The 15316-nt window shown below is 61.7% G+C and overlaps 53 non-coding genes and 22 pseudogenes across 53 annotated transcripts; all 75 read right to left on the bottom strand.

The window, feature by feature from the left end:
• Positions 1-49: 49 nt before the first annotated feature.
• On the bottom strand, positions 50-168 carry LOC137550684 (5S ribosomal RNA). Its single transcript, XR_011026949.1, has one exon. It is a non-coding gene; the product is annotated as a 5S ribosomal RNA (ribosomal RNA).
• Positions 169-428: 260 nt separating this feature from the next.
• On the bottom strand, positions 429-547 carry LOC137550672 (5S ribosomal RNA). The gene has a single exon (XR_011026948.1). It is a non-coding gene; the product is annotated as a 5S ribosomal RNA (ribosomal RNA).
• A 72-nt stretch (positions 548-619) lies between these two features.
• On the bottom strand, positions 620-738 carry LOC137550661 (5S ribosomal RNA). The gene has a single exon (XR_011026947.1). It is a non-coding gene; the product is annotated as a 5S ribosomal RNA (ribosomal RNA).
• Positions 739-821: 83 nt separating this feature from the next.
• LOC137558923 (5S ribosomal RNA) lies at positions 822-940 on the bottom strand (annotated as a pseudogene).
• Positions 941-1012: 72 nt separating this feature from the next.
• On the bottom strand, positions 1013-1131 carry LOC137550648 (5S ribosomal RNA). The gene has a single exon (XR_011026946.1). It is a non-coding gene; the product is annotated as a 5S ribosomal RNA (ribosomal RNA).
• An 83-nt stretch (positions 1132-1214) lies between these two features.
• Positions 1215-1333, bottom strand: LOC137548911 (5S ribosomal RNA; annotated as a pseudogene).
• Positions 1334-1405: 72 nt separating this feature from the next.
• Positions 1406-1524, bottom strand: LOC137550636 (5S ribosomal RNA). Its single transcript, XR_011026945.1, has one exon. It is a non-coding gene; the product is annotated as a 5S ribosomal RNA (ribosomal RNA).
• An 83-nt stretch (positions 1525-1607) lies between these two features.
• LOC137556001 (5S ribosomal RNA) lies at positions 1608-1726 on the bottom strand. The gene has a single exon (XR_011028664.1). It is a non-coding gene; the product is annotated as a 5S ribosomal RNA (ribosomal RNA).
• A 72-nt stretch (positions 1727-1798) lies between these two features.
• LOC137557768 (5S ribosomal RNA) lies at positions 1799-1917 on the bottom strand (annotated as a pseudogene).
• Positions 1918-2000: 83 nt separating this feature from the next.
• On the bottom strand, positions 2001-2119 carry LOC137555989 (5S ribosomal RNA). The gene has a single exon (XR_011028652.1). It is a non-coding gene; the product is annotated as a 5S ribosomal RNA (ribosomal RNA).
• Positions 2120-2202: 83 nt separating this feature from the next.
• LOC137550625 (5S ribosomal RNA) lies at positions 2203-2321 on the bottom strand. The gene has a single exon (XR_011026944.1). It is a non-coding gene; the product is annotated as a 5S ribosomal RNA (ribosomal RNA).
• Positions 2322-2404: 83 nt separating this feature from the next.
• LOC137555976 (5S ribosomal RNA) lies at positions 2405-2523 on the bottom strand. The gene has a single exon (XR_011028640.1). It is a non-coding gene; the product is annotated as a 5S ribosomal RNA (ribosomal RNA).
• An 83-nt stretch (positions 2524-2606) lies between these two features.
• On the bottom strand, positions 2607-2725 carry LOC137557095 (5S ribosomal RNA; annotated as a pseudogene).
• A 72-nt stretch (positions 2726-2797) lies between these two features.
• On the bottom strand, positions 2798-2916 carry LOC137550614 (5S ribosomal RNA). The gene has a single exon (XR_011026943.1). It is a non-coding gene; the product is annotated as a 5S ribosomal RNA (ribosomal RNA).
• An 83-nt stretch (positions 2917-2999) lies between these two features.
• LOC137555965 (5S ribosomal RNA) lies at positions 3000-3118 on the bottom strand. The gene has a single exon (XR_011028629.1). It is a non-coding gene; the product is annotated as a 5S ribosomal RNA (ribosomal RNA).
• Positions 3119-3190: 72 nt separating this feature from the next.
• On the bottom strand, positions 3191-3309 carry LOC137550601 (5S ribosomal RNA). Its single transcript, XR_011026939.1, has one exon. It is a non-coding gene; the product is annotated as a 5S ribosomal RNA (ribosomal RNA).
• Positions 3310-3392: 83 nt separating this feature from the next.
• Positions 3393-3511, bottom strand: LOC137555954 (5S ribosomal RNA). The gene has a single exon (XR_011028618.1). It is a non-coding gene; the product is annotated as a 5S ribosomal RNA (ribosomal RNA).
• Positions 3512-3583: 72 nt separating this feature from the next.
• On the bottom strand, positions 3584-3702 carry LOC137558356 (5S ribosomal RNA; annotated as a pseudogene).
• An 83-nt stretch (positions 3703-3785) lies between these two features.
• LOC137555943 (5S ribosomal RNA) lies at positions 3786-3904 on the bottom strand. Its single transcript, XR_011028607.1, has one exon. It is a non-coding gene; the product is annotated as a 5S ribosomal RNA (ribosomal RNA).
• An 83-nt stretch (positions 3905-3987) lies between these two features.
• On the bottom strand, positions 3988-4106 carry LOC137550590 (5S ribosomal RNA). The gene has a single exon (XR_011026936.1). It is a non-coding gene; the product is annotated as a 5S ribosomal RNA (ribosomal RNA).
• An 83-nt stretch (positions 4107-4189) lies between these two features.
• Positions 4190-4308, bottom strand: LOC137555932 (5S ribosomal RNA). The gene has a single exon (XR_011028596.1). It is a non-coding gene; the product is annotated as a 5S ribosomal RNA (ribosomal RNA).
• Positions 4309-4391: 83 nt separating this feature from the next.
• On the bottom strand, positions 4392-4510 carry LOC137550578 (5S ribosomal RNA). Its single transcript, XR_011026935.1, has one exon. It is a non-coding gene; the product is annotated as a 5S ribosomal RNA (ribosomal RNA).
• Positions 4511-4582: 72 nt separating this feature from the next.
• On the bottom strand, positions 4583-4701 carry LOC137550567 (5S ribosomal RNA). The gene has a single exon (XR_011026934.1). It is a non-coding gene; the product is annotated as a 5S ribosomal RNA (ribosomal RNA).
• An 83-nt stretch (positions 4702-4784) lies between these two features.
• Positions 4785-4903, bottom strand: LOC137556668 (5S ribosomal RNA). The gene has a single exon (XR_011029309.1). It is a non-coding gene; the product is annotated as a 5S ribosomal RNA (ribosomal RNA).
• An 83-nt stretch (positions 4904-4986) lies between these two features.
• LOC137555919 (5S ribosomal RNA) lies at positions 4987-5105 on the bottom strand. The gene has a single exon (XR_011028584.1). It is a non-coding gene; the product is annotated as a 5S ribosomal RNA (ribosomal RNA).
• A 72-nt stretch (positions 5106-5177) lies between these two features.
• LOC137550555 (5S ribosomal RNA) lies at positions 5178-5296 on the bottom strand. The gene has a single exon (XR_011026932.1). It is a non-coding gene; the product is annotated as a 5S ribosomal RNA (ribosomal RNA).
• An 83-nt stretch (positions 5297-5379) lies between these two features.
• LOC137555908 (5S ribosomal RNA) lies at positions 5380-5498 on the bottom strand. Its single transcript, XR_011028573.1, has one exon. It is a non-coding gene; the product is annotated as a 5S ribosomal RNA (ribosomal RNA).
• A 72-nt stretch (positions 5499-5570) lies between these two features.
• Positions 5571-5689, bottom strand: LOC137550543 (5S ribosomal RNA). Its single transcript, XR_011026931.1, has one exon. It is a non-coding gene; the product is annotated as a 5S ribosomal RNA (ribosomal RNA).
• An 83-nt stretch (positions 5690-5772) lies between these two features.
• Positions 5773-5891, bottom strand: LOC137555896 (5S ribosomal RNA). The gene has a single exon (XR_011028561.1). It is a non-coding gene; the product is annotated as a 5S ribosomal RNA (ribosomal RNA).
• An 83-nt stretch (positions 5892-5974) lies between these two features.
• On the bottom strand, positions 5975-6093 carry LOC137558592 (5S ribosomal RNA; annotated as a pseudogene).
• Positions 6094-6176: 83 nt separating this feature from the next.
• Positions 6177-6295, bottom strand: LOC137555884 (5S ribosomal RNA). The gene has a single exon (XR_011028549.1). It is a non-coding gene; the product is annotated as a 5S ribosomal RNA (ribosomal RNA).
• A 72-nt stretch (positions 6296-6367) lies between these two features.
• Positions 6368-6486, bottom strand: LOC137550532 (5S ribosomal RNA). The gene has a single exon (XR_011026930.1). It is a non-coding gene; the product is annotated as a 5S ribosomal RNA (ribosomal RNA).
• An 83-nt stretch (positions 6487-6569) lies between these two features.
• On the bottom strand, positions 6570-6688 carry LOC137555872 (5S ribosomal RNA). Its single transcript, XR_011028537.1, has one exon. It is a non-coding gene; the product is annotated as a 5S ribosomal RNA (ribosomal RNA).
• Positions 6689-6771: 83 nt separating this feature from the next.
• Positions 6772-6890, bottom strand: LOC137550520 (5S ribosomal RNA). Its single transcript, XR_011026929.1, has one exon. It is a non-coding gene; the product is annotated as a 5S ribosomal RNA (ribosomal RNA).
• Positions 6891-6973: 83 nt separating this feature from the next.
• Positions 6974-7092, bottom strand: LOC137550508 (5S ribosomal RNA). Its single transcript, XR_011026928.1, has one exon. It is a non-coding gene; the product is annotated as a 5S ribosomal RNA (ribosomal RNA).
• A 72-nt stretch (positions 7093-7164) lies between these two features.
• Positions 7165-7283, bottom strand: LOC137550497 (5S ribosomal RNA). The gene has a single exon (XR_011026927.1). It is a non-coding gene; the product is annotated as a 5S ribosomal RNA (ribosomal RNA).
• Positions 7284-7366: 83 nt separating this feature from the next.
• Positions 7367-7485, bottom strand: LOC137555859 (5S ribosomal RNA). Its single transcript, XR_011028525.1, has one exon. It is a non-coding gene; the product is annotated as a 5S ribosomal RNA (ribosomal RNA).
• A 72-nt stretch (positions 7486-7557) lies between these two features.
• On the bottom strand, positions 7558-7676 carry LOC137550484 (5S ribosomal RNA). Its single transcript, XR_011026925.1, has one exon. It is a non-coding gene; the product is annotated as a 5S ribosomal RNA (ribosomal RNA).
• Positions 7677-7759: 83 nt separating this feature from the next.
• Positions 7760-7878, bottom strand: LOC137555848 (5S ribosomal RNA). The gene has a single exon (XR_011028514.1). It is a non-coding gene; the product is annotated as a 5S ribosomal RNA (ribosomal RNA).
• A 72-nt stretch (positions 7879-7950) lies between these two features.
• On the bottom strand, positions 7951-8069 carry LOC137558354 (5S ribosomal RNA; annotated as a pseudogene).
• An 83-nt stretch (positions 8070-8152) lies between these two features.
• LOC137555836 (5S ribosomal RNA) lies at positions 8153-8271 on the bottom strand. The gene has a single exon (XR_011028502.1). It is a non-coding gene; the product is annotated as a 5S ribosomal RNA (ribosomal RNA).
• An 83-nt stretch (positions 8272-8354) lies between these two features.
• Positions 8355-8473, bottom strand: LOC137550472 (5S ribosomal RNA). The gene has a single exon (XR_011026924.1). It is a non-coding gene; the product is annotated as a 5S ribosomal RNA (ribosomal RNA).
• Positions 8474-8556: 83 nt separating this feature from the next.
• Positions 8557-8675, bottom strand: LOC137555824 (5S ribosomal RNA). The gene has a single exon (XR_011028491.1). It is a non-coding gene; the product is annotated as a 5S ribosomal RNA (ribosomal RNA).
• An 83-nt stretch (positions 8676-8758) lies between these two features.
• LOC137550461 (5S ribosomal RNA) lies at positions 8759-8877 on the bottom strand. Its single transcript, XR_011026923.1, has one exon. It is a non-coding gene; the product is annotated as a 5S ribosomal RNA (ribosomal RNA).
• Positions 8878-8949: 72 nt separating this feature from the next.
• Positions 8950-9068, bottom strand: LOC137550450 (5S ribosomal RNA). Its single transcript, XR_011026922.1, has one exon. It is a non-coding gene; the product is annotated as a 5S ribosomal RNA (ribosomal RNA).
• Positions 9069-9151: 83 nt separating this feature from the next.
• On the bottom strand, positions 9152-9270 carry LOC137555812 (5S ribosomal RNA). Its single transcript, XR_011028480.1, has one exon. It is a non-coding gene; the product is annotated as a 5S ribosomal RNA (ribosomal RNA).
• Positions 9271-9353: 83 nt separating this feature from the next.
• Positions 9354-9472, bottom strand: LOC137555801 (5S ribosomal RNA). The gene has a single exon (XR_011028469.1). It is a non-coding gene; the product is annotated as a 5S ribosomal RNA (ribosomal RNA).
• Positions 9473-9544: 72 nt separating this feature from the next.
• On the bottom strand, positions 9545-9663 carry LOC137550438 (5S ribosomal RNA). Its single transcript, XR_011026921.1, has one exon. It is a non-coding gene; the product is annotated as a 5S ribosomal RNA (ribosomal RNA).
• Positions 9664-9746: 83 nt separating this feature from the next.
• Positions 9747-9865, bottom strand: LOC137555789 (5S ribosomal RNA). The gene has a single exon (XR_011028458.1). It is a non-coding gene; the product is annotated as a 5S ribosomal RNA (ribosomal RNA).
• Positions 9866-9937: 72 nt separating this feature from the next.
• Positions 9938-10056, bottom strand: LOC137550426 (5S ribosomal RNA). The gene has a single exon (XR_011026919.1). It is a non-coding gene; the product is annotated as a 5S ribosomal RNA (ribosomal RNA).
• An 83-nt stretch (positions 10057-10139) lies between these two features.
• LOC137555778 (5S ribosomal RNA) lies at positions 10140-10258 on the bottom strand. Its single transcript, XR_011028447.1, has one exon. It is a non-coding gene; the product is annotated as a 5S ribosomal RNA (ribosomal RNA).
• An 83-nt stretch (positions 10259-10341) lies between these two features.
• LOC137558590 (5S ribosomal RNA) lies at positions 10342-10460 on the bottom strand (annotated as a pseudogene).
• Positions 10461-10543: 83 nt separating this feature from the next.
• LOC137555767 (5S ribosomal RNA) lies at positions 10544-10662 on the bottom strand. Its single transcript, XR_011028436.1, has one exon. It is a non-coding gene; the product is annotated as a 5S ribosomal RNA (ribosomal RNA).
• Positions 10663-10745: 83 nt separating this feature from the next.
• On the bottom strand, positions 10746-10864 carry LOC137557253 (5S ribosomal RNA; annotated as a pseudogene).
• An 83-nt stretch (positions 10865-10947) lies between these two features.
• Positions 10948-11066, bottom strand: LOC137547645 (5S ribosomal RNA; annotated as a pseudogene).
• Positions 11067-11149: 83 nt separating this feature from the next.
• Positions 11150-11268, bottom strand: LOC137548919 (5S ribosomal RNA; annotated as a pseudogene).
• Positions 11269-11351: 83 nt separating this feature from the next.
• Positions 11352-11470, bottom strand: LOC137547628 (5S ribosomal RNA; annotated as a pseudogene).
• Positions 11471-11553: 83 nt separating this feature from the next.
• LOC137558781 (5S ribosomal RNA) lies at positions 11554-11672 on the bottom strand (annotated as a pseudogene).
• An 83-nt stretch (positions 11673-11755) lies between these two features.
• Positions 11756-11874, bottom strand: LOC137557767 (5S ribosomal RNA; annotated as a pseudogene).
• Positions 11875-11957: 83 nt separating this feature from the next.
• LOC137559049 (5S ribosomal RNA) lies at positions 11958-12076 on the bottom strand (annotated as a pseudogene).
• An 83-nt stretch (positions 12077-12159) lies between these two features.
• Positions 12160-12278, bottom strand: LOC137550414 (5S ribosomal RNA). The gene has a single exon (XR_011026918.1). It is a non-coding gene; the product is annotated as a 5S ribosomal RNA (ribosomal RNA).
• An 83-nt stretch (positions 12279-12361) lies between these two features.
• Positions 12362-12480, bottom strand: LOC137557252 (5S ribosomal RNA; annotated as a pseudogene).
• Positions 12481-12574: 94 nt separating this feature from the next.
• On the bottom strand, positions 12575-12693 carry LOC137550712 (5S ribosomal RNA; annotated as a pseudogene).
• Positions 12694-12776: 83 nt separating this feature from the next.
• Positions 12777-12895, bottom strand: LOC137552145 (5S ribosomal RNA; annotated as a pseudogene).
• A 232-nt stretch (positions 12896-13127) lies between these two features.
• Positions 13128-13246, bottom strand: LOC137548760 (5S ribosomal RNA; annotated as a pseudogene).
• Positions 13247-13329: 83 nt separating this feature from the next.
• On the bottom strand, positions 13330-13448 carry LOC137551700 (5S ribosomal RNA; annotated as a pseudogene).
• Positions 13449-13531: 83 nt separating this feature from the next.
• On the bottom strand, positions 13532-13650 carry LOC137552320 (5S ribosomal RNA; annotated as a pseudogene).
• Positions 13651-13733: 83 nt separating this feature from the next.
• On the bottom strand, positions 13734-13852 carry LOC137555755 (5S ribosomal RNA). Its single transcript, XR_011028425.1, has one exon. It is a non-coding gene; the product is annotated as a 5S ribosomal RNA (ribosomal RNA).
• A 72-nt stretch (positions 13853-13924) lies between these two features.
• On the bottom strand, positions 13925-14043 carry LOC137550403 (5S ribosomal RNA). The gene has a single exon (XR_011026917.1). It is a non-coding gene; the product is annotated as a 5S ribosomal RNA (ribosomal RNA).
• Positions 14044-14126: 83 nt separating this feature from the next.
• On the bottom strand, positions 14127-14245 carry LOC137555742 (5S ribosomal RNA). The gene has a single exon (XR_011028412.1). It is a non-coding gene; the product is annotated as a 5S ribosomal RNA (ribosomal RNA).
• Positions 14246-14317: 72 nt separating this feature from the next.
• LOC137550390 (5S ribosomal RNA) lies at positions 14318-14436 on the bottom strand. The gene has a single exon (XR_011026915.1). It is a non-coding gene; the product is annotated as a 5S ribosomal RNA (ribosomal RNA).
• Positions 14437-14519: 83 nt separating this feature from the next.
• On the bottom strand, positions 14520-14638 carry LOC137555730 (5S ribosomal RNA). The gene has a single exon (XR_011028400.1). It is a non-coding gene; the product is annotated as a 5S ribosomal RNA (ribosomal RNA).
• An 83-nt stretch (positions 14639-14721) lies between these two features.
• Positions 14722-14840, bottom strand: LOC137558589 (5S ribosomal RNA; annotated as a pseudogene).
• An 83-nt stretch (positions 14841-14923) lies between these two features.
• On the bottom strand, positions 14924-15042 carry LOC137555718 (5S ribosomal RNA). Its single transcript, XR_011028389.1, has one exon. It is a non-coding gene; the product is annotated as a 5S ribosomal RNA (ribosomal RNA).
• A 72-nt stretch (positions 15043-15114) lies between these two features.
• LOC137550379 (5S ribosomal RNA) lies at positions 15115-15233 on the bottom strand. The gene has a single exon (XR_011026914.1). It is a non-coding gene; the product is annotated as a 5S ribosomal RNA (ribosomal RNA).
• Between the last annotated feature and the right edge of the window lie 83 nt (positions 15234-15316).

Here is a 15316-nt window from a genome sequence, read left to right as displayed (position 1 = left end):
GAGGCTTCCCACGCGTGCTCATAGCCATTGGGCCTCAAACCCAAAACAACGCCTGCAGCACCTGGGGTTCACAGCCGGTCTCCCATGCAGCTACTAACCAGGCCTGAAGCCGCTTAGCTTCCGCGATCTGACGAGAGCGGGCGCTTTCGGCTTAGTGTGGCCGCAGGCAACCTCCAGGGCGCCGTTCCGGCGCCTTGAAGGTGAGGCTTCCTACGCGTGCTCATAGCCATTGGGCCTCAAACCCAAAACAATGCCTGCAGCACCTGGGGTTCACAGCCGGTCTCCCATGCAGCTACTAACCAGGCCTTCCGCGATCTGACGAGAGCGGGCGCTTTCGGCTTAGTGTGGCCGCAGGCAACCTCCAAGGCGCCTTGAAGGTGAGGCTTCCCACGCGTGCTCATAGCCATTGGGCCTCAAACCCAAAACAACGCCTGCAGCACCTGGGGTTCACAGCCGGTCTCCCATGCAGCTACTAACCAGGCCTGAAGCCGCTTAGCTTCCGCGATCTGACGAGAGCGGGCGCTTTCGGCTTAGTGTGGCCGCAGGCAACCGCCAAGGCGCCTTGAAGGTGAGGCTTCCCACGCGTGCTCATAGCCATTGGGCCTCAAACCCAAAACAACGCCTGCAGCACCTGGGGTTCACAGCCGGTCTCCCATGCAGCTACTAACCAGGCCTGAAGCCGCTTAGCTTCCGCGATCTGACGAGAGCGGGCGCTTTCGGCTTAGTGTGGCCGCAGGCAACCTCCAGGGCGCCGTTCCGGCGCCTTGAAGGTGAGGCTTCCCACGCGTGCTCATAGCCATTGGGCCTCAAACCCAAAACAATGCCTGCAGCACCTGGGGTTCACAGCCGGTCTCCCATGCAGCTACTAACCAGGCCTGAAGCCGCTTAGCTTCTGCGATCTGACGAGAGCGGGCGCTTTCGGCTTAGTGTGGCCGCAGGCAACCTCCAAGGCGCCTTGAAGGTGAGGCTTCCCACGCGTGCTCATAGCCATTGGGCCTCAAACCCAAAACAACGCCTGCAGCACCTGGGGTTCACAGCCGGTCTCCCATGCAGCTACTAACCAGGCCTGAAGCCGCTTAGCTTCCGCGATCTGACGAGAGCGGGCGCTTTCGGCTTAGTGTGGCCGCAGGCAACCTCCAGGGCGCCGTTCCGGCGCCTTGAAGGTGAGGCTTCCCACGCGTGCTCATAGCCATTGGGCCTCAAACCCAAAACAATGCCTGCAGCACCTGGGGTTCACAGCCGGTCTCCCATGCAGCTACTAACCAGGCCTGAAGCCGCTTAGCTTCCGCGATATGACGAGAGCGGGCGCTTTCGGCTTAGTGTGGCCGCAGGCAACCTCCAAGGCGCCTTGAAGGTGAGGCTTCCCACGCGTGCTCATAGCCATTGGGCCTCAAACCCAAAACAACGCCTGCAGCACCTGGGGTTCACAGCCGGTCTCCCATGCAGCTACTAACCAGGCCTGAAGCCGCTTAGCTTCCGCGATCTGACGAGAGCGGGCGCTTTCGGCTTAGTGTGGCCGCAGGCAACCTCCAGGGCGCCGTTCCGGCGCCTTGAAGGTGAGGCTTCCCACGCGTGCTCATAGCCATTGGGCCTCAAACCCAAAACAATGCCTGCAGCACCTGGGGTTCACAGCCGGTCTCCCATGCAGCTACTAACCAGGCCTGAAGCCGCTTAGCTTCCGCGATCTGACGAGAGCGGGCGCTTTCGGCTTAGTGTGGCCGCAGGCAACCTCCAAGGCGCCTTGAAGGTGAGGCTTCCCACGCGTGCTCATAGCCATTGGGCCTCAAACCCAAAACAACGCCTGCAGCACCTGGGGTTCACAGCCGGTCTCCCATGCAGCTACTAACCAGGCCTGAAGCCGCTTAGCTTCCGCGATCTGACGAGAGCAGGCGCTTTCGGCTTAGTGTGGCCGCAGGCAACCTCCAGGGCGCCGTTCCGGCGCCTTGAAGGTGAGGCTTCCCACGCGTGCTCATAGCCATTGGGCCTCAAACCCAAAACAATGCCTGCAGCACCTGGGGTTCACAGCCGGTCTCCCATGCAGCTACTAACCAGGCCTGAAGCCGCTTAGCTTCCGCGATCTGACGAGAGCGGGCGCTTTCGGCTTAGTGTGGCCGCAGGCAACCTCCAAGGCGCCGTTCCGGCGCCTTGAAGGTGAGGCTTCCCACGCGTGCTCATAGCCATTGGGCCTCAAACCCAAAACAACGCCTGCAGCACCTGGGGTTCACAGCCGGTCTCCCATGCAGCTACTAACCAGGCCTGAAGCCGCTTAGCTTCCGCGATCTGACGAGAGCGGGCGCTTTCGGCTTAGTGTGGCCGCAGGCAACCTCCAGGGCGCCGTTCCGGCGCCTTGAAGGTGAGGCTTCCCACGCGTGCTCATAGCCATTGGGCCTCAAACCCAAAACAATGCCTGCAGCACCTGGGGTTCACAGCCGGTCTCCCATGCAGCTACTAACCAGGCCTGAAGCCGCTTAGCTTCCGCGATCTGACGAGAGCGGGCGCTTTCGGCTTAGTGTGGCCGCAGGCAACCTCCAAGGCGCCGTTCCGGCGCCTTGAAGGTGAGGTTTCCCACGCGTGCTCATAGCCATTGGGCCTCAAACCCAAAACAACGCCTGCAGCACCTGGGGTTCACAGCCGGTCTCCCATGCAGCTACTAACCAGGCCTGAAGCCGCTTAGCTTCCGCGATCTGACGAGAGCGGGCGCTTTCAGCTTAGTGTGGCCGCAGGCAACCTCCAAGGCGCCTTGAAGGTGAGGCTTCCCACGCGTGCTCATAGCCATTGGGCCTCAAACCCAAAACAACGCCTGCAGCACCTGGGGTTCACAGCCGGTCTCCCATGCAGCTACTAACCAGGCCTGAAGCCGCTTAGCTTCCGCGATCTGACGAGAGCGGGCGCTTTCGGCTTAGTGTGGCCGCAGGCAACCTCCAGGGCGCCGTTCCGGCGCCTTGAAGGTGAGGCTTCCCACGCGTGCTCATAGCCATTGGGCCTCAAACCCAAAACAATGCCTGCAGCACCTGGGGTTCACAGCCGGTCTCCCATGCAGCTACTAACCAGGCCTGAAGCCGCTTAGCTTCCGCGATCTGACGAGAGCGGGCGCTTTCGGCTTAGTGTGGCCGCAGGCAACCTCCAAGGCGCCTTGAAGGTGAGGCTTCCCACGCGTGCTCATAGCCATTGGGCCTCAAACCCAAAACAACGCCTGCAGCACCTGGGGTTCACAGCCGGTCTCCCATGCAGCTACTAACCAGGCCTGAAGCCGCTTAGCTTCCGCGATCTGACGAGAGCGGGCGCTTTCGGCTTAGTGTGGCCGCAGGCAACCTCCAGGGCGCCGTTCCGGCGCCTTGAAGGTGAGGCTTCCCACGCGTGCTCATAGCCATTGGGCCTCAAACCCAAAACAATGCCTGCAGCACCTGGGGTTCACAGCCGGTCTCCCATGCAGCTACTAACCAGGCCTGAAGCCGCTTAGCTTCCGCGATCTGACGAGAGCGGGCGCTTTCGGCTTAGTGTGGCCGCAGGCAACCTCCAAGGCGCCTTGAAGGTGAGGCTTCCCACGCGTGCTCATAGCCATTGGGCCTCAAACCCAAAACAACGCCTGCAGCACCTGGGGTTCACAGCCAGTCTCCCATGCAGCTACTAACCAGGCCTGAAGCCGCTTAGCTTCCGCGATCTGACGAGAGCGGGCGCTTTCGGCTTAGTGTGGCCGCAGGCAACCTCCAGGGCGCCGTTCCGGCGCCTTGAAGGTGAGGCTTCCCACGCGTGCTCATAGCCATTGGGCCTCAAACCCAAAACAATGCCTGCAGCACCTGGGGTTCACAGCCGGTCTCCCATGCAGCTACTAACCAGGCCTGAAGCCGCTTAGCTTCCGCGATCTGACGAGAGCGGGCGCTTTCGGCTTAGTGTGGCCGCAGGCAACCTCCAAGGCGCCGTTCCGGCGCCTTGAAGGTGAGGCTTCCCACGCGTGCTCATAGCCATTGGGCCTCAAACCCAAAACAACGCCTGCAGCACCTGGGGTTCACAGCCGGTCTCCCATGCAGCTACTAACCAGGCCTGAAGCCGCTTAGCTTCCGCGATCTGACGAGAGCGGGCGCTTTCGGCTTAGTGTGGCCGCAGGCAACCTCCAGGGCGCCGTTCCGGCGCCTTGAAGGTGAGGCTTCCCACGCGTGCTCATAGCCATTGGGCCTCAAACCCAAAACAATGCCTGCAGCACCTGGGGTTCACAGCCGGTCTCCCATGCAGCTACTAACCAGGCCTGAAGCCGCTTAGCTTCCGCGATCTGACGAGAGCGGGCGCTTTCGGCTTAGTGTGGCCGCAGGCAACCTCCAAGGCGCCGTTCCGGCGCCTTGAAGGTGAGGCTTCCCACGCGTGCTCATAGCCATTGGGCCTCAAACCCAAAACAACGCCTGCAGCACCTGGGGTTCACAGCCGGTCTCCCATGCAGCTACTAACCAGGCCTGAAGCCGCTTAGCTTCCGCGATCTGACGAGAGCGGGCGCTTTCGGCTTAGTGTGGCCGCAGGCAACCTCCAAGGCGCCTTGAAGGTGAGGCTTCCCACGCGTGCTCATAGCCATTGGGCCTCAAACCCAAAACAACGCCTGCAGCACCTGGGGTTCACAGCCGGTCTCCCATGCAGCTACTAACCAGGCCTGAAGCCGCTTAGCTTCCGCGATCTGACGAGAGCGGGCGCTTTCGGCTTAGTGTGGCCGCAGGCAACCTCCAGGGCGCCGTTCCGGCGCCTTGAAGGTGAGGCTTTCCACGCGTGCTCATAGCCATTGGGCCTCAAACCCAAAACAATGCCTGCAGCACCTGGGGCTCACAGCCGGTCTCCCATGCAGCTACTAACCAGGCCTGAAGCCGCTTAGCTTCCGCGATCTGACGAGAGCGGGCGCTTTCGGCTTAGTGTGGCCGCAGGCAACCTCCAGGGCGCCGTTCCGGCGCCTTGAAGGTGAGGCTTCCCACGCGTGCTCATAGCCATTGGGCCTCAAACCCAAAACAATGCCTGCAGCACCTGGGGTTCACAGCCGGTCTCCCATGCAGCTACTAACCAGGCCTGAAGCCGCTTAGCTTCCGCGATCTGACGAGAGCGGGCGCTTTCGGCTTAGTGTGGCCGCAGGCAACCTCCAAGGCGCCTTGAAGGTGAGGCTTCCCACGCGTGCTCATTGCCATTGGGCCTCAAACCCAAAACAACGCCTGCAGCACCTGGGGTTCACAGCCGGTCTCCCATGCAGCTACTAACCAGGCCTGAAGCCGCTTAGCTTCCGCGATCTGACGAGAGCGGGCGCTTTCGGCTTAGTGTGGCCGCAGGCAACCTCCAGGGCGCCGTTCCGGCGCCTTGAAGGTGAGGCTTCCCACGCGTGCTCATAGCCATTGGGCCTCAAACCCAAAACAATGCCTGCAGCACCTGGGGTTCACAGCCGGTCTCCCATGCAGCTACTAACCAGGCCTGAAGCCGCTTAGCTTCCGCGATCTGACGAGAGCGGGCGCTTTCGGCTTAGTGTGGCCGCAGGCAACCTCCAAGGCGCCTTGAAGGTGAGGCTTCCCACGCGTGCTCATAGCCATTGGGCCTCAAACCCAAAACAACGCCTGCAGCACCTGGGGTTCACAGCCGGTCTCCCATGCAGCTACTAACCAGGCCTGAAGCCGCTTAGCTTCCGCGATCTGACGAGAGCGGGCGCTTTCGGCTTAGTGTGGCCGCAGGCAACCTCCAAGGCGCCGTTCCGGCGCCTTGAAGGTGAGGCTTCCCACGCGTGCTCATAGCCATTGGGCCTCAAACCCAAAACAATGCCTGCAGCACCTGGGGTTCACAGCCGGTCTCCCATGCAGCTACTAACCAGGCCTGAAGCCGCTTAGCTTCCGCGATCTGACGAGAGCGGGCGCTTTCGGCTTAGTGTGGCCGCAGGCAACCTCCAAGGCGCTGTTCCGGCGCCTTGAAGGTGAGGCTTCCCACGCGTGCTCATAGCCATTGGGCCTCAAACCCAAAACAACGCCTGCAGCACCTGGGGTTCACAGCCGGTCTCCCATGCAGCTACTAACCAGGCCTGAAGCCGCTTAGCTTCCACGATCTGACGAGAGCGGGCGCTTTCGGCTTAGTGTGGCCGCAGGCAACCTCCAGGGCGCCGTTCCGGCGCCTTGAAGGTGAGGCTTCCCACGCGTGCTCATAGCCATTGGGCCTCAAACCCAAAACAATGCCTGCAGCACCTGGGGTTCACAGCCGGTCTCCCATGCAGCTACTAACCAGGCCTGAAGCCGCTTAGCTTCCGCGATCTGACGAGAGCGGGCGCTTTCGGCTTAGTGTGGCCGCAGGCAACCTCCAAGGCGCCTTGAAGGTGAGGCTTCCCACGCGTGCTCATAGCCATTGGGCCTCAAACCCAAAACAACGCCTGCAGCACCTGGGGTTCACAGCCGGTCTCCCATGCAGCTACTAACCAGGCCTGAAGCCGCTTAGCTTCCGCGATCTGACGAGAGCGGGCGCTTTCGGCTTAGTGTGGCCGCAGGCAACCTCCAGGGCGCCGTTCCGGCGCCTTGAAGGTGAGGCTTCCCACGCGTGCTCATAGCCATTGGGCCTCAAACCCAAAACAATGCCTGCAGCACCTGGGGTTCACAGCCGGTCTCCCATGCAGCTACTAACCAGGCCTGAAGCCGCTTAGCTTCCGCGATCTGACGAGAGCGGGCGCTTTCGGCTTAGTGTGGCCGCAGGCAACCTCCAAGGCGCCGTTCCGGCGCCTTGAAGGTGAGGCTTCCCACGCGTGCTCATAGCCATTGGGCCTCAAACCCAAAACAACGCCTGCAGCACCTGGGGTTCACAGCCGGTCTCCCATGCAGCTACTAACCAGGCCTGAAGCCGCTTAGCTTCCGCGATCTGACGAGAGCGGGCGCTTTCGGCTTAGTGTGGCCGCAGGCAACCTCCAAGGCGCCGTTCCGGCGCCTTGAAGGTGAGGCTTCCCACGCGTGCTCATAGCCATTGGGCCTCAAACCCAAAACAACGCCTGCAGCACCTGGGGTTCACAGCCGGTCTCCCATGCAGCTACTAACCAGGCCTGAAGCCGCTTAGCTTCCGCGATCTGACGAGAGCGGGCGCTTTCGGCTTAGTGTGGCCGCAGGCAACCTCCAAGGCGCCTTGAAGGTGAGGCTTCCCACGCGTGCTCATAGCCATTGGGCCTCAAACCCAAAACAACGCCTGCAGCACCTGGGGTTCACAGCCGGTCTCCCATGCAGCTACTAACCAGGCCTGAAGCCGCTTAGCTTCCGCGATCTGACGAGAGCGGGCGCTTTCGGCTTAGTGTGGCCGCAGGCAACCTCCAGGGCGCCGTTCCGGTGCCTTGAAGGTGAGGCTTCCCACGCGTGCTCATAGCCATTGGGCCTCAAACCCAAAACAATGCCTGCAGCACCTGGGGTTCACAGCCGGTCTCCCATGCAGCTACTAACCAGGCCTGAAGCCGCTTAGCTTCCGCGATCTGACGAGAGCGGGCGCTTTCGGCTTAGTGTGGCCGCAGGCAACCTCCAAGGCGCCTTGAAGGTGAGGCTTCCCACGCGTGCTCATAGCCATTGGGCCTCAAACCCAAAACAACGCCTGCAGCACCTGGGGTTCACAGCCGGTCTCCCATGCAGCTACTAACCAGGCCTGAAGCCGCTTAGCTTCCGCGATCTGACGAGAGCGGGCGCTTTCGGCTTAGTGTGGCCGCAGGCAACCTCCAGGGCGCCGTTCCGGCGCCTTGAAGGTGAGGCTTCCCACGCGTGCTCATAGCCATTGGGCCTCAAACCCAAAACAATGCCTGCAGCACCTGGGGTTCACAGCCGGTCTCCCATGCAGCTACTAACCAGGCCTGAAGCCGCTTAGCTTCCGCGATCTGACGAGAGCGGGCGCTTTCGGCTTAGTGTGGCCGCAGGCAACCTCCAAGGCGCCTTGAAGGTGAGGCTTCCCACGCGTGCTCATAGCCATTGGGCCTCAAACCCAAAACAACGCCTGCAGCACCTGGGGTTCACAGCCAGTCTCCCATGCAGCTACTAACCAGGCCTGAAGCCGCTTAGCTTCCGCGATCTGACGAGAGCGGGCGCTTTCGGCTTAGTGTGGCCGCAGGCAACCTCCAGGGCGCCGTTCCGGCGCGTTGAAGGTGAGGCTTCCCACGCGTGCTCATAGCCATTGGGCCTCAAACCCAAAACAATGCCTGCAGCACCTGGGGTTCACAGCCGGTCTCCCATGCAGCTACTAACCAGGCCTGAAGCCGCTTAGCTTCCGCGATCTGACGAGAGCGGGCGCTTTCGGCTTAGTGTGGCCGCAGGCAACCTCCAAGGCGCCGTTCCGGCGCCTTGAAGGTGAGGCTTCCCACGCGTGCTCATAGCCATTGGGCCTCAAACCCAAAACAACGCCTGCAGCACCTGGGGTTCACAGCCGGTCTCCCATGCAGCTACTAACCAGGCCTGAAGCCGCTTAGCTTCCGCGATCTGACGAGAGCGGGCGCTTTCGGCTTAGTGTGGCCGCAGGCAACCTCCAGGGCGCCGTTCCGGCGCCTTGAAGGTGAGGCTTCCCACGCGTGCTCATAGCCATTGGGCCTCAAACCCAAAACAATGCCTGCAGCACCTGGGGTTCACAGCCGGTCTCCCATGCAGCTACTAACCAGGCCTGAAGCCGCTTAGCTTCCGCGATCTGACGAGAGCGGGCGCTTTCGGCTTAGTGTGGCCGCAGGCAACCTCCAAGGCGCCGTTCCGGCGCCTTGAAGGTGAGGCTTCCCACGCGTGCTCATAGCCATTGGGCCTCAAACCCAAAACAACGCCTGCAGCACCTGGGGTTCACAGCCGGTCTCCCATGCAGCTACTAACCAGGCCTGAAGCCGCTTAGCTTCCGCGATCTGACGAGAGCGGGCGCTTTCGGCTTAGTGTGGCCGCAGGCAACCTCCAAGGCGCCTTGAAGGTGAGGCTTCCCACGCGTGCTCATAGCCATTGGGCCTCAAACCCAAAACAACGCCTGCAGCACCTGGGGTTCACAGCCGGTCTCCCATGCAGCTACTAACCAGGCCTGAAGCCGCTTAGCTTCCGCGATCTGACGAGAGCGGGCGCTTTCGGCTTAGTGTGGCCGCAGGCAACCTCCAGGGCGCCGTTCCGGCGCCTTGAAGGTGAGGCTTTCCACGCGTGCTCATAGCCATTGGGCCTCAAACCCAAAACAATGCCTGCAGCACCTGGGGTTCACAGCCGGTCTCCCATGCAGCTACTAACCAGGCCTGAAGCCGCTTAGCTTCCGCGATCTGACGAGAGCGGGCGCTTTCGGCTTAGTGTGGCCGCAGGCAACCTCCAGGGCGCCGTTCCGGCGCCTTGAAGGTGAGGCTTCCCACGCGTGCTCATAGCCATTGGGCCTCAAACCCAAAACAATGCCTGCAGCACCTGGGGTTCACAGCCGGTCTCCCATGCAGCTACTAACCAGGCCTGAAGCCGCTTAGCTTCCGCGATCTGACGAGAGCGGGCGCTTTCGGCTTAGTGTGGCCGCAGGCAACCTCCAAGGCGCCTTGAAGGTGAGGCTTCCCACGCGTGCTCATAGCCATTGGGCCTCAAACCCAAAACAACGCCTGCAGCACCTGGGGTTCACAGCCGGTCTCCCATGCAGCTACTAACCAGGCCTGAAGCCGCTTAGCTTCCGCGATCTGACGAGAGCGGGCGCTTTCGGCTTAGTGTGGCCGCAGGCAACCTCCAGGGCGCCGTTCCGGCGCCTTGAAGGTGAGGCTTCCCACGCGTGCTCATAGCCATTGGGCCTCAAACCCAAAACAATGCCTGCAGCACCTGGGGTTCACAGCCGGTCTCCCATGCAGCTACTAACCAGGCCTGAAGCCGCTTAGCTTCCGCGATCTGACGAGAGCGGGCGCTTTCGGCTTAGTGTGGCCGCAGGCAACCTCCAAGGCGCCTTGAAGGTGAGGCTTCCCACGCGTGCTCATAGCCATTGGGCCTCAAACCCAAAACAACGCCTGCAGCACCTGGGGTTCACAGCCGGTCTCCCATGCAGCTACTAACCAGGCCTGAAGCCGCTTAGCTTCCGCGATCTGACGAGAGCGGGCGCTTTCGGCTTAGTGTGGCCGCAGGCAACCTCCAGGGCGCCGTTCCGGCGCCTTGAAGGTGAGGCTTCCCACGCGTGCTCATAGCCATTGGGCCTCAAACCCAAAACAATGCCTGCAGCACCTGGGGTTCACAGCCGGTCTCCCATGCAGCTACTAACCAGGCCTGAAGCCGCTTAGCTTCCGCGATCTGACGAGAGCGGGCGCTTTCGGCTTAGTGTGGCCGCAGGCAACCTCCAAGGCGCTGTTCCGGCGCCTTGAAGGTGAGGCTTCCCACGCGTGCTCATAGCCATTGGGCCTCAAACCCAAAACAACGCCTGCAGCACCTGGGGTTCACAGCCGGTCTCCCATGCAGCTACTAACCAGGCCTGAAGCCGCTTAGCTTCCACGATCTGACGAGAGCGGGCGCTTTCGGCTTAGTGTGGCCGCAGGCAACCTCCAGGGCGCCGTTCCGGCGCCTTGAAGGTGAGGCTTCCCACGCGTGCTCATAGCCATTGGGCCTCAAACCCAAAACAATGCCTGCAGCACCTGGGGTTCACAGCCGGTCTCCCATGCAGCTACTAACCAGGCCTGAAGCCGCTTAGCTTCCGCGATCTGACGAGAGCGGGCGCTTTCGGCTTAGTGTGGCCGCAGGCAACCTCCAAGGCGCCGTTCCGGCGCCTTGAAGGTGAGGCTTCCCACGCGTGCTCATAGCCATTGGGCCTCAAACCCAAAACAACACCTGCAGCACCTGGGGTTCACAGCCGGTCTCCCATGCAGCTACTAACCAGGCCTGAAGCCGCTTAGCTTCCGCGATCTGACGAGAGCGGGCGCTTTCGGCTTAGTGTGGCCGCAGGCAACCTCCAAGGCGCCGTTCCGGCGCCTTGAAGGTGAGGCTTCCCACGCGTGCTCATAGCCATTGGGCCTCAAACCCAAAACAACGCCTGCAGCACCTGGGGTTCACAGCCGGTCTCCCATGCAGCTACTAACCAGGCCTGAAGCCGCTTAGCTTCCGCGATCTGACGAGAGCGGGCGCTTTCGGCGTAGTGTGGCCGCAGGCAACCTCCAGGGTGCCGTTCCGGCGCCTTGAAGGTGAGGCTTCCCACGCGTGCTCATAGCCATTGGGCCTCAAACCCAAAAAAACACCTGCAGCACCTGGGGTTCACAGCCGGTCTCCCATGCAGCTACTAACCAGGCCTGAAGCCGCTTAGCTTCCGCAATCTGACGAGAGCAGGCGCTTTCGGCTTAGTGTGGCCGCAGGTAACCTCCACGGCGCGGTTCCGGCGCCTTGAAGGTGAGGCTTCCCACGCGTGCTCATAGCCATTGGGCCTCAAACCCAAAAAACCGCCTGCAGCACCTGGGGTTCACAGCCAGTCTCCCATGCAGCTACTAACCAGGCCTGAAGCCGCTTAGCTTCCGCGATCTGACGAGAGCGGGCGCTTTCGGCTTAGTGTGGCCACAGGCAACCTCCAAGGCGCCGTTCCGGCGCCTTGAAGGTGAGGCTTCCCACGCGTGCGCATAGCCATTGGGCCTCAAACCCAAAAAAACGCCTGCAGCACCTGGGGTTCACAGCCGGTCTCCCATGCAGCTACTAACCAGGCCTGAAGCCGCTTAGCTTCCGCAATCTGACGAGAGCGGGCGCTTTCGGCTTAGTGTGGCCGCAGGCAACCTCCAAGGCGCCGTTCCGGCGCCTTGAAGGTGAGGCTTCCCACGCGTGCTCATAGCCATTGGGCCTCAAACACAAAAAAACGCCTGCAGCACCTGGGGTTCACAGCCGGTCTCCCATGCAGCTACTAACCAGGCCTGAAGCCGCTTAGCTTCCGCGATCTGACGAGAGCAGGCGCTTTCGGCTTAGTGTGGCCGCAGGCAACCTCCAAGGCGCCGTTCCGGCGCCTTGAAGGTGAGGCTTCCCACGCGTGCTCATAGCCATTGGGCCTCAAACCCAAAAAAACACCTGCAGCACCTGGGGTTCACAGCCGGTCTCCCATGCAGCTACTAACCAGGCCTGAAGCCGCTTAGCTTCCGCGATCTGACGAGAGCGGGCGCTTTCAGCTTAGTGTGGCCGCAGGCAACCTCCAAGGCGCCGTTCCGGCGCCTTGAAGGTGAGGCTTCCCACGCGTGCTCATAGCCATTGGGCCTCAAACCCAAAAAACCGCCTGCAGCACCTGGGGTTCACAGCCGGTCTCCCATGCAGCTACTAACCAGGCCTGAAGCCGCTTAGCTTCCGCGATCTGACGAGAGCGGGCGCTTTCGGCTTAGTGTGGCCGCAGGCAACCTCCAAGGCGCCGTTCCGGCGCCTTGAAGGTGAGGCTTCCCACGCGTGCTCATAGCCATTGGGCCTCAAACCCAAAAAAACACCTGCAGCACCTGGGGTTCACAGCCGGTCTCCCATGCAGCTACTAACCAGGCCTGAAGCCGCTTAGCTTCCGCGATCTGACGAGAGCGGGCGCTTTCGGCTTAGTGTGGCCGCAGGCAAACTGCAAGGCGCCGTTAAGGCGCCGTTCCGGCGCCTTGAAGGTGAGGCTTCCCACGCGTGCTCATAGCCATTGGGCCTCAAACCCAAAAAAACACCTGCAGCACCTGGGGTTCACAGTCGGTCTCCCAAGCAGCTACTAACCAGGCCTGAAGCCGCTTAGCTTCCGCGATCTGACGAGAGCGGGCGCTTTCGGCTTAGTGTGGCCTCAGGCAACCTCCAAGGCGCCGTTCCGGCGCCTTGAAGGTGAGGCTTCCCACGCGTGCTCATAGCCATTGGGCCTCAAACCCAAAAAAACGCCTGCAGCACCTAGGGTTCACAGCCGGTCTCCCATGCAGCTACTAACCAGGCCTGAAGCCACTTAGCTTCCACGATCTGACGAGAGCGGGCGCTTTCGGCTTAGTGTGGCCGCAGGTAACCTCCAAGGTGTGGCTTCCCACGCGTGCTCATAGCCATTGGGCCTCAAACCCAAAAAAATGCCTGCAGCACCAGGGGTTCACAGCCGGTCTCCCATGCAGCTACTAACCAGGCCTGAAACCGCTTAGCTTCCGCGATCTGACGCTTTCGGCTTAGTGTGGCCGCAGGCATCTTTGAAGGTGAGGCTTCCCACGCGTGCTCATAGCCATTGGGCCTCAAACCCAAAAAAACCGCCTGCAGCACCTGGGGTTCACAGCCGGTCTCCCATGCAGCTACTAACCAGGCCTGAAGCTGCTTAGCTTCCGCGATCTGACGAGAGCGGGCGCTTTCGGCTTAGAGTGGCCGCAGGCAACCTCCAAGGCGCCGTTCCGGCGCCTTGAAGGTGAGGCTTCCCACGCGTGCTCATAGCCATTGGGCCTCAAACCCAAAAAAACACCTGCAGCACCTGGGGTTCACAGCCGGTCTCCCATGCAGCTACTAACCAGGCCTGAAACCGCTTAGCTTCCGCGATCTGACGAGAGTGGGCGCTTTCGGCTTAGTGTGGCCGCAAGCAACCTCCAAGGCGCCGTTCCGGCGCCTTGAAAGTGAGGCTTCCCACGCGTGCTCATAGCCATTGGGCCTCAAACCCAAAAAAACGCCTGCAGCACCTGCGGTTCACAGCCGGTCTCCCATGCAGCTACTAACCAGGCCTGAAGCCGCTTAGCTTCCACGATCTGACGAGAGCAGGCGCTTTCGGCTTAGTGTGGCCGCTGGCAACCTCCAGGGCGCCGTTCCGGCGCCTTGAAGGTGAGGCTTCCCACGCGTGCTCATAGCCATTGGGCCTCAAACCCAAAACAATGCCTGCAGCACCTGGGGTTCACAGCCGGTCTCCCATGCAGCTACTAACCAGGCCTGAAGCCGCTTAGCTTCCGCGATCTGACGAGAGCGGGCGCTTTCGGCTTAGTGTGGCCGCAGGCAACCTCCAAGGCGCCTTGAAGGTGAGGCTTCCCACGCGTGCTCATAGCCATTGGGCCTCAAACCCAAAACAACGCCTGCAGCACCTGGGGTTCACAGCCGGTCTCCCATGCAGCTACTAACCAGGCCTGAAGCCGCTTAGCTTCCGCGATCTGACGAGAGCGGGCGCTTTCGGCTTAGTGTGGCCGCAGGCAACCTCCAGGGCGCCGTTCCGGCGCCTTGAAGGTGAGGCTTCCCACGCGTGCTCATAGCCATTGGGCCTCAAACCCAAAACAATGCCTGCAGCACCTGGGGTTCACAGCCGGTCTCCCATGCAGCTACTAACCAGGCCTGAAGCCGCTTAGCTTCCGCGATCTGACGAGAGCGGGCGCTTTCGGCTTAGTGTGGCCGCAGGCAACCTCCAAGGCGCCTTGAAGGTGAGGCTTCCCACGCGTGCTCATAGCCATTGGGCCTCAAACCCAAAACAACGCCTGCAGCACCTGGGGTTCACAGCCGGTCTCCCATGCAGCTACTAACCAGGCCTGAAGCCGCTTAGCTTCCGCGATCTGACGAGAGCGGGCGCTTTCGGCTTAGTGTGGCCGCAGGCAACCTCCAAGGCGCCGTTCCGGCGCCTTGAAGGTGAGGCTTCCCACGCGTGCTCATAGCCATTGGGCCTCAAACCCAAAACAATGCCTGCAGCACCTGGGGTTCACAGCCGGTCTCCCATGCAGCTACTAACCAGGCCTGAAGCCGCTTAGCTTCCGCGATCTGACGAGAGCGGGCGCTTTCGGCTTAGTGTGGCCGCAGGCAACCTCCAAGGCGCTGTTCCGGCGCCTTGAAGGTGAGGCTTCCCACGCGTGCTCATAGCCATTGGGCCTCAAACCCAAAACAACGCCTGCAGCACCTGGGGTTCACAGCCGGTCTCCCATGCAGCTACTAACCAGGCCTGAAGCCGCTTAGCTTCCACGATCTGACGAGAGCGGGCGCTTTCGGCTTAGTGTGGCCGCAGGCAACCTCCAGGGCGCCGTTCCGGCGCCTTGAAGGTGAGGCTTCCCACGCGTGCTCATAGCCATTGGGCCTCAAACCCAAAACAATGCCTGCAGCACCTGGGGTTCACAGCCGGTCTCCCATGCAGCTACTAACCAGGCCTGAAGCCGCTTAGCTTCCGCGATCTGACGAGAGCGGGCGCTTTCGGCTTAGTGTGGCCGCAGGCAACCTCCAAGGCGCCTTGAAGGTGAGGCTTCCCACGCGTGCTCATAGCCATTGGGCCTCAAACCCAAAACAACGCCTGCAGCACCTGGGGTTCACAGCCGGTCTCCCATGCAGCTACTAACCAGGCCTGAAGCCGCTTAGCTTCCGCGATCTGACGAGAGCGGGCGCTTTCGGCTTAGTGTGGCCGCAGGCAACCTCCAGGGCGCCGTTCCGGCGCCTTGAAGGTGAGGCTTCCCACGCGTGCTCATAGCCATTGGGCCTCAAACCCAAAACAA

This window comes from Hyperolius riggenbachi, chromosome 2 (genome assembly GCF_040937935.1).
Source record: "Hyperolius riggenbachi isolate aHypRig1 chromosome 2, aHypRig1.pri, whole genome shotgun sequence".
Taxonomy (NCBI): domain Eukaryota; kingdom Metazoa; phylum Chordata; class Amphibia; order Anura; family Hyperoliidae; genus Hyperolius; species Hyperolius riggenbachi.
Note: the sequence above shows the minus strand (reverse complement) of the source record. Positions and strands in the feature narration are given on the sequence as shown.